The 11,831-nt window shown below is 53.1% G+C and overlaps 1 pseudogene; it reads left to right on the top strand.

Annotated features, from left to right (window-relative positions):
* The first annotated feature begins 260 nt into the window (after positions 1–260).
* Positions 261–379, top strand: LOC148671435 (5S ribosomal RNA; annotated as a pseudogene).
* The last annotated feature ends 11,452 nt before the right edge of the window (positions 380–11,831 follow it).

The following is an 11,831-nucleotide window of genomic DNA, read 5'->3' as shown; positions in this document are numbered from 1 at the left end:
ATATGGACAAAAGAATATTCGTGCTTGGTCCAAAAAATGTAATATAAACGAAAAAGTAAAGGCTGAGAAAGCATTCACAATGTATTTTATGCACAAAGCAAGTATTCTCGCGATTCTAAGAGGTTTCGTGTAAACGCTACAGGCGTGGCAAAATCGTTTTCGAACTTCAAGCTAACTTTACCCCGGTAAAAAAGCAGCGTCGTATAAGAGGTGACGGAGCTGTCCTCTCAATAAGAAGGGTGCCAGCGAGCCTTGCTCTCGCTTACGGCCACACCCCCTTGAGCACGCCTGATCTCGTCGGATCTTGGAAGTTAAACAGGGATGGGCCTGGTTAGTACTTGGATGGGAGACCGCCTGGGAATACCAGGTGCTGTAAGCTTTTAAGCGCAGGAGGCGCCCTATCCCCGCTCGCTCGCTCATTCCCTTGTTCACACGTGCAGTGCGGCTTGTCCGTCTGTTTATTTGTCAGCTTTGGCGAGACACGGGTGCTTGTGTATTAGCGTGAGCGTTTTTTATTCTGATCAGGAACAGTTTTACAAGTCCGCAAAGGATCGAGGAAAGGTTTATCGCCAGCTGAAAAGAGACATAGCGCTTCGACTGTGGAGACTTTAATAAGGCCCCTCAGTAGTTGAGATCTCTGTTATACCCATCTAGAAACATGCAATCAGCATGTTATTGCTGAAGCAATAGTCACAACATTATTCCACACCTGGGTGAGAGGCGGGTTATGATGACAGTCATGCTTTCTACACCTTATACTGAGCTGAGAAATGGACCAAGCGGACATCTCACGAGCAGATCCCTCCGCGTATAAGAAAGGCAACTTGTCTCAGCAAAAATACCACGGATTCACATCCCAAATATGATAAAAAGGCAAAAACTTCACACTTGGAATGCAAACGTACCCTAAAAAGGAAACACGGTTTTAAAACCAACTTGATTTTCCCCTGGAGAAACCTTTTTATGGACACACATCGCATCTATTACACATGTAGAACTAAATATAAAGATAAAACTTAATATAAGAAGTCATGACATATCACACATGACGAAGTCTGGTCCAGAATAAACAGTTTACACTGACCCACCTTTATTTACCCTGGTCACTCACTTCTATTAACTGTTTAACTAGGTAACAAATTAAAATTTGTTTCAGTTTGGGATCTACACCTGGGAGCCCTGAAATGTTGGCCAGAGGGGAGAAGCTGATATTCACCCCTACTCTTCTCCAGAAACACCCCGGGATTGTTAACGAGCACAGAGAGTCAGGACCTCGGTTTTACGTCTCATCCGAAGGACGGCGCCTGTTTACAGTCCAGTGTCCCCCGTCACTATACTGGGGCATCAGGACCCACACAGACTGCAGGGTGAGAGCGCCCCCTGCTGGCCCCACTCACACCTCTCCCAGCAGCAACCTTAGGGGGGGGGGAGGGAAAAAACCAAAAGCTAAACAGATTTTTTTTTAAAAAAATTTATTGATGCTTAACAAAAGGTCATCAGTCCAGTCTGGGGCCCCTCAGCTTCAGTCCAGACCAGTCTGGGGCCCCTCAGCTTCAGTCCAGTCTGGGGCCCCTCAGCTTCAGTCCAGTGCAGTCTGGGGTCCCTCAGCTTCAGTCCAGACTGGGGTCCCTCAGCATCGGTCCAGCACAGTCTGGGGTCCCTCAGCTTCGGTCCAGCACAGACTGGGGTCCCTCAGCTTCGGTCCAGTCTGAGGTCCCTCAGCTTCGGTCTAGCACAGACTGGGGTCCCTCAGCTTCGGTCCAGTCTGGGGTCCCTCAGCTTCGGTCCAGCACAGACTGGGGTCCCTCAGCTTCGGTCCAGACTGGGGTCCCTAAGCTTCGGTCCAGCACAGTCTGGGGTCCCTCAGCTTCGGTACAGCACAGCCTGAGGTCCCTCAGCTTTGGTCCAGTCCAGTCTGGGGCCTCTCAGCTCCAGTCTAGTCCAGTCTGGGGCCCCTCAGCTCCAGTCCAGTCCAGTCTGGTGTCCCTCAGCTCCAGTGCTGTCCAGTCTGGGGTCCCTCAGCTTCAGACCAGCACAGTCTGGGGTCCCTCAGCTTCGGTCCAGCACAGTCTGGTGTCCCTCAGCTTCGGCCCAGCACAGACTGGGGTCCCTCAGCTTTGGTCCAGCACAATCTGGTGTCCCTCAGCTCCTGTCCAGTCCAGTCTGGGGTCCCTCAGCTTCGGTCCAGCACAGTCTGGGGTCCCTCAGCTTCGGTCCAGTCTGGTGTCTCTCAGCTCCGGTCCAGTCCAGTCTGGTGTCCCTAGGCTGCAGTCCAGTCGTCTGGTGTCCCTCAGCTCCGGTCCAGTCCAATTCAGTCCAGTCCAGTCCAGATCTTAGCAGGCACAGAACCAGGAAAGGAACCTGGAAAGAATATTGTTATTGCAGGTGTGAGGGACACAGACACAGACGTCACCATGACATCAAACAGCAAGAGGAGACTCTTCCTTGAATCACAGACACGACCGGGCGGCGCCCCCGTCTGCTCACCTGCACCTCCTCTTCCTCTTCTTGTCCTTCCCGGCAGCCTGCTCCTCCTCTCCTGAGCTACGGTCTCTGCCGCCTCCATCGGCTCGTCCTGATCTTCTGTCTCCACTGACACGCAGCTCAGGGACTTCAAAAAGACGCATCAGCGCTTCTGAAGCAGAGACAGGAGAGTCACGTTAAGAGTCGGACTGGACACTCCAGGACATGAACACTGCACTGAGAGAGAGAGGGGTTCATACAGACACACTGACTGGACACTGACTGGACACTGGACAGGAGTAAAGAGAGGATCAGAGCATTACCCACCTTCTTTTTCTTCTGTCTCACAGGAGGTGGTGATTGGACCTCCTCCAGCTGGAGTCCGTGGAGGGAGAGAGGGGGCAGGAGAGGGACAGCACATGGAGAGAAAGAGAGAGACAGGTGAGTCAAGTGTCCCAAGAGCACAGAGACTCTGCTGAGATCACACTCGCAGTGAGTGAGCCTGGGTGTAGCCCACTAATACTGACCCACTGGACACCACATGACAGAGAGGAGGAGGAGGAGAGAGACACACTGCCTGGACACCACAGGACAGAGAGGAGGAAGGAGACACACTGAGGACAGAGAGGAGGAGGAGAGAGACACTGACAGACAGGGCTGAAAGAGAGAGAGACAGAGAGGCAGGGACAGGCAGACAGCAGGCCGAGAGAGACACTGACAGACAGGGCTGAAAGAGAGAGAGACACTGAGACCCAGGGACAGACATGACGGCAAAACTCCACCACAGACAGGACAGGGGGCAGGGTGGGACCAGCACTGACCTCCTTCCTCTCTCCTGCCGGAAGAGCTGTCTCCACCTCCTCTTCCTCCTGCAAGTCAAGAGACAGGCTGAGAGAGTGACGGGCTGGCGGGACATCGGCGAACAGAGCTGAAGGCAAAGAGCAGAGGAGACAGGCCCAGCTGGGACAACGCAGGACAGACAGAGAGACAGACAGGGAGACACACGGAGAGACACAGGGAGAGAGACCCAGCTGGGACAACGCAGGACAGACAGAGAGCAGGGAGACACACGGAGAGACACAGGGAGACAGGCCCAGCTGGGACATCGCAGGACAGACAGAGAGCAGGGAGACACAAGGAGAGACACAGGGAGAGAGACCCATTTGGGATAACGCAGGACAGACAGAGAGCAGGGAGACACACGGAGAGAGAGAGGAGGGAGGGAGACACAGCTGGGACAACGCAGGACAGACAGAGAGACAGGCAAGGAGACACACGGAGAGACACAGGGAGAGAGACCCAGCTGGGACAACGCAGGACAGACAGAGAGCAGGGAGACACACGGAGAGACACAGGGAGACAGGCCCAGCTTGGACAACGCAGGACAGACAGAGAGCAGGGAGACATGGAGAGACTCAGACAGAAGGACAGAAAGACAGAAAGAGAGAAGTACAGACGGACAAAAAGACAGAGAAAAGGACAGATGGACTGATGGACAGAAAGGCAGAGAAAAGGACAGAAAGACAGATGGACAGAGAAAAGAACAGAAGGACAGAGGGACAGATGGACAGAGGGACAGATGGACTGAAGGATAGACGGACAGAAGGACAGATGGACAGACAGACGGACAGACTCTGCCCCATTTGCCTCGTCAGACATCTCAGCCTCTCTCCTTGCCCTCCGCACTGGGGAGCCCCAGGCGGGGCCTGGCGGGGCCGGGCGGGCGATGGGGGGCAGGACGGGCGGGGGCAGGGGCAGGGGCACCGCCCCGGGCATCAGGGGGGCTCGAGGGGCATGGCGGGGATGAAGGGGGGGCAGCGGGGCGGGGCGGGCAGGGGCCTGAGGGGGCCGGAGGGGGGGGCCGGGGGCGGGGAGCGGAGGGGGCTCTCGGGCGAGGAGGGGGGGGACACCGAGCGGAACGAGCTGGGCGAGCCCGAGCGGGACGAGCCGGGCGACCCCGGGAGCTCCAGCTGCAGCTCGGCCGCCCTCTCCAGCTTCTGGACGAGCTCGGGGAAACACGAAGACACCACGGGATTCTGTCCAGCGGGGAGAGAGGGAGACACAACGCAGGGGGGATGAGGAGCAGAGACTACGCCTGGACAGGTGAGTGTGTACAGTGTGTCCAGTAAGAGTCTGGACAGGTGAGTGTGTACAGTGTGTCAAGTAAGAGTCTGGACAGGTGAGTGTGTCCAGTGTGTCCAGTGAGAGTGTGGACAGGTGAGTGTGTACAGTGTGTCCAGTAAGAGTCTGGACAGGTGAGTGTGGACAGTGTGTCCAATAAGAGCCCAGACAGGTGAGTGTGGACAGTGTGTCCAGTGAGAGTCTGGACAGGTGGGTGTGTACAGTGTGTCCAATAAGAGCCCAGACAGGTGAGTGTGGACAGTGTGTCCAGTGAGAGTCTGGACAGGTGGTTGTGTACAGTGTGTCCAGTAAGAGTCTGGACAGGTGGGTGTGTACAGTGTGTCCAGTAAGAGTCCGGACAGGCGAGTGTGTCCAGTGTGTCCAGTAAGAGTCCGGACAGGCGAGTGTGTCCAGTGTGTCCAGAAAGAGTGTGGACAGGTGTGTCCAACAGTAAGAAGCTGTCTTACCCTGTAACCTAGCTCAGGGGTGTTAGGGGGTGCTCTGTCTCCTCCCCAGATCTCACCTTCAGCTCTGGTGAAATGACGGACCACTAGGAGACGCCGAAAACGAGGACACAAGACAGAGGTTAGGTCCACAGAGCTCACTCAATCACTACAGCAAGCAGAGACCTCTCGGCCATCAGGACTGTGGGGGTCAGAATGTGGAGCTGTAGGGTATCGGGAGTTTAGGGGTCAGAGTGTGGAGCTGTAGGGTATCGGGAGTTTAGGGGTCAGAGTGGGGAGCTGTAGGGTATCGGGAGTTTAGGGGTCAGTGTGGGGAGCTGTAGGGTATCGGGAGTTTAGGGGTCAGAGTGTGGAGCTGTAGGGTATCGGGAGTTTAGGGGTCAGAGTGTGGAGCTGTAGGGTATCGGGAGTTTAGGGGTCAGAGTGGGGAGCTGTAGGGTATCGGGAGTTTAGGGGTCAGTGGGGGAGCTGTAGGGTAGATGTGGGGCACCGGGCCCACCACAGGGCGGCCGGTCCAGTCTCGCGGAAGGCGACCGGGTCAGACTTACGGAAAAGCACCGGGACTTGGGCCGGGACCTCTCCCGCTGCCAGTCCGGGTTCGGCCTGACCGGTGTGACCTGTGAAGACGCCAAACAGCCCATCTCCGAGACAGCTCTGACCAAATAGCCCAGCCCAGTCGTGTCGAGACTAGGGGCCTTGGGCAGTCTCTACAGTGTGTCCAGTGAGAGTGTGGACAGGTGAGTCTCTACAGTGTGTCCAGTGAGAGTGTGGACAGGTGGGTGTGTACAGTGTGTCCAGTGAGAGTCTGGACAGGTGAGTCTGACCAGTGTGTCCAGTAAGAGTCTGGACAGGTGAGTCTCTACAATGTGTCCAGTGAGAGTCTGGACAAGTGAGTCTGACCAGTGTGTCCAGTAAGAGTCTGGAAAGGTGAGTGTGTACAGTGTGTCCAGTAAGAGTCTGGACAGGTGAGTGTGTACAGTGTGTCCAGTAAAAGTCTGGACAGGTGAGTCTCTACAGTGTGTCCAGTGAGAGTCTGGACAGGTGAGTGTGTACAGTGTGTCCAGGAAGAGTCTGGGACGTCCAGAGGCAATCTGTGCTCTCAGAAGGCCATACTGGACACGTGACCCTGTCTCTTGAGCCGAGGGCGTGTCCTCAGTCAAGATCACCACTGGAAGTGTCTCTCCTCGTCTAGAGGTGTTACCGTGAGACCTGGTCTGTCAAGCGCTTTGCGCTGCTATGTGTGTGAAAGGTGCTCTATCAGTGAAGTTTATTATTATTATTGTTATTATTATACAGCGAGCGCTACTGGGGGCGGAGAGGTCAGTCGGAGGAGGGCTGGATGCTGGACGCTGGACGGCGGGCGGGAGGGGTGGACTTACGACGCCTCGCCAGGCCCTCGTCCTGCTGCGACCGCGCACGGCCATGCGGCATCTCTGTCGGTGCATCGTCCTGCCGAGACAAGCAGAGTCACAGTGGGGAGGGGAGGGGGCGGAGCCACACAGCTGGGCGGCTTGTTCCCCACCCCCGCCCCCCTCTGTGTACAGAAGAGCCTCCTGTCCTGACTGGAGGAGCTCACCCATCTGTGTCTGGAGAGAAGCCAGGGTATCGGCTTTGTTCCACATCCCCGCCACTCTCTGTGTATAGTAGAGCCTCCTGTCCTGACTGGAGGAGCTCACCCAGCTGTGTCTGGAGAGAAGCCAGGGTATCGGCTTTGTTCCACACCCCCGCCACTCTCTTTGTACAGTAGAGCCTCCTGTCCTGACTGGAGGAGCTCACCCAGCTGTGTCTGGAGAGAAGCCAGGGTATCGGCTTCAACTACAGGGCTGGGCAGCTTGTTTCCCACCCCCGTCACCCTCTGTGTAGAGGTGCACCTCCTCTCAATATCTTTTTACAGCACGATCACACCCATAAGAGTGGAGTAACGGTAAAAAAAACAACTTATTTCTCAACTTTGTTGTTATTTCTCGCCAGCGGCGCTTTTGAGCGACTTACCGATTTCACGGTAACCGGTAAGTCGAAGTAACCCGCGAATCTTTCTTGGAAGAAACACGTGTTTAGAAAGCGCTATATAGTCCTTTCCTCCTCCTCGCTCTTCACTCCTCTGAGCTCACGGGGCTCCAGCGCCGCCCCCCGCTAGAATCCGCCGCTCTGTGACGTCAGGCGGCTCATTGTGCGGCTCGGCCGCGAAACAAAAATGGCCGATATTTTTCGCGGTTGTTTTTTTTTGGGGTGGACATTTTATTTTTCCAACTCTCAGCGGCCAGCCGGGTGTCCCTGTACGACCCCGGTAGTCGCCACCTCGGACAGGCAGGGGAAACGGGTCCAGCTGTTTCCGGCCCAAGGGTTACAAAAGCTGCACTTGAATTTAAAGACAAAATCACGACGAGGGCGCATTCAGCACCCCCACGTCCAACACGGGTTTCCGTGGGGTGGGGTTCAGTGAAATTAGTACCCCCCCGACCCCCAAATAAAAGAAAGACCAACCTCCACCCCCCTCTAGCGGCCAAGGGCGGAAATTTCGGGCCACGCCACGTCCAAAAACCACGGGTTCCCCCGTCCTGCGGGGAAAAGAGACGCCAAACGGGCTTCGCAGACGTGGAAAACCAGGCACGTCAACCTCTCTACAACACCACCCGGCCGTTTCTGTTTCAGACCGTGGGAAAAAAAAAATAATTAAAATTTCGCCCCTCACCGACCGCCGCGCAAAAAAACACAACTTCACGCTACAGAAACGGCCTGTGTGGGGGGGGGGGGGGGAGACACCGAAAAAAATAAAACCTGCGTGTTTTCGGCAGAGTAAGCTCAGCGGGGAAACTTCCTGAATCTCGGGGTTGCTTCTTGAACCCCGAAAACGACCTTTTTTCTCTCTCTCTCGTTTTCTTGGTGTCTGGGACGTTCACAAACCCCGCCGCGTCGGTGCGATTCCCAGCGGGACGTGAACATAACCCCCCCCCCGTGTGGCCGAGAGGACCACCACCCGCAGGGCTGAGCTTTTACTGCCGTGTCCCGCTTTCACTCTGGCGATGAAGGAGGGAATCAAGGAGGAGAATCAATATTGTGATCCACCAGTCCATCACAGGACACACACACACCCTGGACAGGACACCAGTCCATCACAGGACACACACAGACTCATACACCCTGGACAGGACAGCAGTCCATCACAGGACACACACACACTCACACACCCTGGACAGGACACCAGTCCATCACAGGACACACACACACTCACACAACCTGGACAGGACACCTGTCCATCACAGGATGTTCAGTGCCTCTCTCTAATAAAGTAGAAACGCGACATTAAACTCCATTCGAAACGGGAGAAATCACCAGGACACGGTACACCTTGCTCCGGACGATGGGAGAAGACCTGTACCTTCACGAGTCCGGGTTGTGAAAACTTCTTCTGGCAGTTCAAAACGTTTCGAAGAGATTACAGCGCTACCCTGTTTTCCATTCCTATCGTGTATTATTATACAGTCATAAGTATCTGTACTGATCACAGAGTCCCCCTCTCACTGCCAGGACTGAAGCCCAGTGCAGCACGAATAATAATAATAATTAATAAGTCTGGACCCTCCCCTCAGAGCTCTTCCCAGGTCAGGGGGATCCCCTCCAGTCCCCCCAGTGTGCAGCCCCACCTGGATGATGCTCCAGTCCGCTCAGCACACAGCAGCTCTCAGTGGGGAGGAGAGCAGAGGGATGGAGCCAGTTCAGAGAGGGGGGTGATTAGGAGGCCATGATGGGTCAAGACCGGGGGGGAATCAGGCCAGGATACTGGGGTAACACCCCTACTCTTCTCCAGAGACACCCCGGGATTGTTAATGAGCACAGAGAGTCAGGACCTCGTTTTGACTTCTCATCCAAAGGACGGCGCCTGTGTCCCCCGTCACTATACTGGGGCATCAGGACCCACACAGACCGCAGGGTGAGAGCGCCCCCTGCTGGCCCCACTAACACCTCTCCCAGCAGCAACCTTAGTTTTTCCCAGGAGTCTCCCCTCCAGGTACTGGCCGGGCTCCCACCTGCTGGGCTCCAGTGAGGAGGGGGCTGCCAGCTGGGAGCTGCAGGGTGAGATGGCTGCTGGATATAAGACATGCTGGTAGAAGGTTTTACAGCCCTGTGTTTTTTCAGCAGGCAGTTAATTCCAGTTACACGGGGGTAGGTGCATTTGAACGGAGATAGGTCCTTTACCCACACAGTGATTTTAAGACACCTAGTGAGGTAATGTGAGTTTACAGCCTCCCACAAAAGTTAAACGTTTACGGCAAGATAGCTACTATAGCAGGGTAAATTGGAGATGAGCTATTGCCACTCCTACATGGATGATTCAGTGTTCTGTCAGGATAAATATTGATCTGGGAATGAATTCTGTGAACGAACAGGAAGATTTTACAGGTAAAGGGATTTTCGTTTTTGGGTTTATTCAGTTTTACCTTACGAAGGGTCTTCAAGTGATGAATTATGTTCCTAATTGGAGTGAAAAAAAAACCCCATTTATTTCCAGATATGTAGACAAGGTGTTTTTGTGGATAAAAGATAACTCTCTGCGGTTCGTACCCGGGAGGCCTGTCAGTACAGCAGATTTGGCGGTCACCTAGTGTTATACGTAGTTATACTTCTTAAACAGTAAAAACATCTCTAATGATCATTTTGACAATAGATAGTTAAGTAGTGTTTAGAGCGAATACTGGAAAAAAGTATATTTTCATGATATAGGGAATTTCTACTTTATTTTACCTGATACTGCTTTTCACTAAATATTTGTCATTGACTAAATATTTATCATTATCGGTGTCATTATGACACCGTAATTCGATTGTCTGTTACTGTATTGATGCAGTGAGTCTACAAAAAATCATTTACATTTTGACCAAATAATTGTGCGATCTAAGATGGCTATTTGAAATGGGGGAAAGGAGCAGACAAGAGAAATGGGACGCGTTTTGGGGAATTTGGTCACCTTGTTGATGGACAAATGTCTCTGTTTTTTTCAGATAAGTATGGAAAGTGAAGATTTGAAAAGATCGATGGACCAAAAACAGGCGGAACTTTCCAAAGAGCTTGAAAGCGTGGGCCTCGAAGCAGAGTACTGGCTACCAAAGCTACATAGTCTCCATCTTACAAACACAAACTCTTTACAGTTTGTCACGGAGGAGGAGTACGCAAAGTTAGAACTGCACGTGCGAGAAGTGTGGGAGAAAAGTGCTCTTCACAAACTTGTCAGAACTCCCGATCCAAATGTGAAATCTAGCGACCTGGCGGAAGAGCAAATGGAGAGACTGCAGGAGAAACTAGAGAAAACAAAACGGGCTCTCACTGAACTGATCAGAATGGAAAAAGAACACGGCCACACAGATCTTGAAGCAAGAGCGAAGGAGCTATGCTCATCTCTAGGGCAGTCTCGACAGCCTCGGAAGGATCTAGAAAGCATCTTGCAGCAGCTCGCTGTTCTAGACATCACTCCCCGTAATCCTCCAGAACGTGTCTCCAGTGAGGAGGTGTTGCTGCATGCGTCTGGTGGCCTGGCTCTGGAGGGGGTATTTAAAACTGGGAAACTGGAGGACATGCTGGAGAAAAGACAGCAGCTCATTCAGGTCCCGAAACTGTTCTGCCTGAAGGGTCCGGAGCAGAGCTCCTTTTATGCACAGAGAGACTTTTCAACCCTTGAATCTCAGACGCTTTTCCAGAAGATTGTGGAAAGGCTCGGCTTCAGCAGCAACTGCGCGGTATCTACTGGTGTCCGCGGTGTCAGCCTAGCGGGCACAAGAGAAAAACGCAATTCAGAAGAATTCGGAGAGAAACGCGCGTCTTCTTGTGAGGTCTCCTACAAGTGCACTACAGTGTACAAGTACATACCCCTGGCTTCTGCCTTTATTGCTAAGGAACAGGTGAAACTATCGACTGCAGCTTTGCGTGAGCTGCAGAACCTGGAAAAAATTCTGCTGAATATTAACAAAGCTCAGAAAACTTCTGAATTCACTGCCGAAGTTCGCCAGTATTTTGAAAGGTTTGGGTCCCTATGAACCAGGGTCCTTTTCACTTTGGCGGGAGGTTCTGCTGGAAGGCAGCTGCTGAGGGCATCATGAACAACGAGCTCACAGAGGTGGAGGGAGTCATGTCTCAGGTCCTGTCCGCCTACATTGGCTTTCGGTGCAGTGTAGCTTCCTCGTTGACCGCTGAGGTCAATGCGGGGTTCCTTTCATCTGAACTGAAGGAATTCCTTTCTGGAGGGCACAGTGAAGCTCTTCTGAACAAAATCCAGCTCTCTGTGAGTAAAACTGGGGGTCCAGCTGAAACAGATAACTACCTACAGTGGAGATCTGCTCTTGTATCCAGTAACAGAACCTGGTGTGTCATCGACAGAGGAGTAACTCTCATGCCTGTTTGGGAAATCATCCTCTCCGCTCACAGAAAGGATTTTAAAGACGTCACAATGCTGAGCAACATTCTCAGGGAAGCGTACATGTCGATCACAAACTTGAGCCCCGAGACACTATGGGGTGAGAATGTGCTCTCTGCAGTCACAGACGTTAAAAATCTTCTCAGTTCCATGAGGGGCAGGCAGACGTCAGACAGTGAAGCGCGCCTGAAAGAATTACTTGAATTCAAGATTAAGTTGTATGAAAAAACGGGAAGCCATGCTATTTGGGTAGAATCATGTCTTTCTGACAAAGTCTTTCAAGATTTTTTACTTCAAGTGACTCAAGAAAACGAGCATCTTGCTCCTGCAGAAACCACAACTCTCAGGGCACTGATGTGTGATTTAATTGAGCCTTA

This window comes from Lepisosteus platostomus, chromosome 5, assembly GCF_059453375.1.
Source record: "Lepisosteus platostomus isolate fLepPlt1 chromosome 5, fLepPlt1.hap1, whole genome shotgun sequence".
In the NCBI taxonomy this organism is placed as follows: domain Eukaryota; kingdom Metazoa; phylum Chordata; class Actinopteri; order Semionotiformes; family Lepisosteidae; genus Lepisosteus; species Lepisosteus platostomus.
The sequence above is the reverse complement of the archived record's forward strand: the minus strand, read 5'-3'. Positions and strand labels throughout refer to the sequence as shown.